Below are 3320 nucleotides of genomic sequence, written 5' to 3' on the forward strand. Positions count from 1 at the left end.
AATCACTGTTCTGATAGTCAAGCCAGCAATATTTAAGGAGGACTTAGAACAACATTTAAAATTTTAACTATTGCTCTCCCATACAAAAGATGGATGTGTTTTCAATTTTGCAACACTCAGTGTATAAATGCTGAGTTTTGTGTAACTGAATTACAAACATATCTTAATTTAAGATCTCACAGTACCTAGAAGCCATAGCTTTTAGAAAATACGTTGCTCTTTTGTGGGAAAAACAGCCCAAGATTAAAAAAAAAGAGAGGTAGACTGATGTGTCAAATAACATTTATTTCCTCTCCTTTTCTGATGCTTTGAATTGAAATCATTATTGTAGACTGTGCTTACACTTACTAGAATAGACTTACTCTTAATAGAACAAATCTATCACTGTGGATTTTACTGACCAGGAATGGCAGGAGAAGCCTTGAACAGCATAACAATTAGGCTGCTTCTGCTTTGACATCACATAGACTCAGAAATAATATTTTCATTTATTCCCATGGTTTTGAAAAGCCAATATTCCCCTGGAGAATAACTAAAAAAAAAAAATCTGATTTTTTGATACTTTGCATGATTCACCCTTATTTATCTTAATACAATTTTCTCTACAACAGTTCAGCAAAAGGGACCAGAGTCTTACATTCACCATATGTTCCAAATTATCACTGTTTGAAGCTTAAGTGGCAGAAAGGATGAAATTAATTCCTCTTTCCCTTTAAAAAAACACAAACTGACAGAAATAAGAGAATTTACTCCATCTGCTTCCAGTCTCAAGTCCACCTTGTAAAGTTCAGTACTTCAGATACAGTTTGATACCAGAAGTGAAACATGGGAACAATAAGGGCATACAAAATCTTAGTAACAGTGAACTTATTTTTAACTGTATTGTGCTAAATTATACTGGGGAAAAGAAAAAAAAATCAATTCCTGAACAGGTCCAGCTAAAGCCAAAATTCCAGACCTGATAAAAATACAGACATGTAACAAATTTTGTATCAGACATTGGCAACAAATAGTCTGGTCTCCAAACTAATTCAGTGAATGGTTCAGTCAAATGTTGCACAAAACTGTCAGGTTTACACTGCACAGATCTGCTGAAAAGCTTTTTATTTACAGCAGTATTTGTATGCAGCTATGCCCTGACATTCTTTCTAGAGTGCTTTTGCAAGCCTCCCCCTTGCAGAATTCCTCCTCTACCTTAAAAGCAATAAAGAGCAGATTGTTACCAGAAAGCAAAGAGTGCTCCAACCAGCTGAAAACACAGAGGGGAAGTAAATATGGGATTACACAAATTACAACCTGGCCAGGGCTCTGGGATTGGGACAGAGCTCCAAATCTCCAGCTCTCTATCTGCTGATCTCATCACTGCAGCTTCTCCCATCTCCCTTAAGGTCTTGCATTAAAACCAAAAAAAGCAATAAAGAGCTTGTAGCCAAAACACATGTTTATTTCAAAACTCTCTACACAGCCTTTAGATAAACAGTTCCTGTAGAGACTACTGAAAATTCCTCTGTTACAATGAGGAAGGAAATGCAAATATTGGACTCTCCAATATCACACAGCCATCCAACAGCCTCCAAGGTCCTCAAAATGTTTTCCTCAACTTCTTCTCAAGGCAATCTTTCTTTCCACATCCTCTAAAGAGAGAGCAGGCATTCTGAGTAGCCAAAAGAGGTACTTCCAGCTCCTTAAGAACAAGCACCTTGTTTCAGGGAAGCTCCAAGGTAATGAACTCAGCTTTAGCAGAGGGGCAAGAAAGTCCCTTAAACACATATGAAGAGGTGGAATGGAAAGAAAGATTTGGACTGAGGTGGATGGGCCACCTACATTTAATCCATAAAGAAAAGGGACCTCCATAAATTGTGTGTTTGATAAACAGCCCCATCCTATTGCTGAAGAAATGCAGCCATGGGGAAAGGTGAGCAGGGTAAACAGCTCCACTGCTCCAAAGAAAATGATCATTTTCTTTTTCCTGACTTATGGCCTAGTGTGAAAGGAATGCAGCTGTCTGACATCCTGATGTTTTTGTTTGTTTTTGCAACAGATAATTGTCCTTTTAAGCTCCACTACCTCCTTTGTGTTATTTGTACTGTCCAGGGTAATGCTCAAGGCTACGAAGACTGAAACTCAAACAGCTCTTTTTTATAGATATTCTGAGCTGCAATGCAGCAGCAGAGAGCACTGCAGCCCCAGAGCCTTCATCAGGTGTCCCCACATCACCCACCATCAGTCCTCATCCCACCATCTGCAAGTTTTGCCCACGTTCAGTGCTGCTGCACCTTCACCTTCCTTGAAGTAGAGGTCCCAACCACCTGCGGTGGGATTAAGGGCAGAGAAGAAATTCTCATTTCATGCAATCCTCTCCAGAGCTCTGGTCTGCCAGGAGCACCAATCTCATCACCAGAAAGAGGACAAGGGAGTTGGATCTCCTAGGAAATGGGGACAGTGAAATAATTCCCTCCTTGAAACACAAGCAGTTGATCTTAGAAGGTGTGGCAGGATCCAGCATCAGCTCAGATTGTAACAAGAGGCATCTGGAAATGCTTTTATAGCTGGTCACAGAATAAGCCCATAAGGAGAAGCTCAATGGTTGCTGTTCTGGGAGTTCTAACTTAGCTTCAGTTCCAGATAAAGCATCTCTCTTATGGGTAAGAAGCAGATGAAAAAAGGCATTTATTTATGGATTCTGTGACTTGCAGTCAGTTTATTGGAGCCTAGTTTTGGGTTTCTCACTTCAAGAAAGACATGGAAACGCTGGAGAGTGTCCAGAGAAGGGCAACAAAGCTGGTGAAGAGTTTAGCAAGTCAATCATACAATAAACGGCTGAGGGAGTTGGGGTTTTTGACCATCCTTCCTTTCTGTGTCCCCATTCCCTTTTACAGCTACTGTGTAAATCAGATTTCTCTCAAATAGCTTCTGCTAATCTGACAGCTCATCGGGGACTAACCCTGTCACTTCCTGCCTAAAGATAAATAGCTGCTACAGCATAAAAACTGAATGAGAAGCAAGGGATGCTCTAGGTCAACAGCTATCTTTGTATCACAGAGTGGGTGGGACCCAGGGGAAGAGTAAAAGCACCTCAAACAGTATATCTGCCACCAAAATAACAGCTCTGAGATAGGAAGAAGAGGTGAACCATGTCTGCCTATCCACCAGGCCACATCAGACCTGATCAATGTGGCTCACAGTTTCTATTAAAGGCCAGCGTGGATGTTCATTATTTAAACCTTTCAAGTTTTTCTCATATTGACCATTATTACTCCCTTTTACACTCTCAGTAACACATCCAGCCAGCTCTCATCCCCTGAACAGTGGCCATCTCA

Source organism: Agelaius phoeniceus, chromosome 11, assembly GCF_051311805.1.
Source record: "Agelaius phoeniceus isolate bAgePho1 chromosome 11, bAgePho1.hap1, whole genome shotgun sequence".
NCBI lineage: Eukaryota > Metazoa > Chordata > Aves > Passeriformes > Icteridae > Agelaius > Agelaius phoeniceus.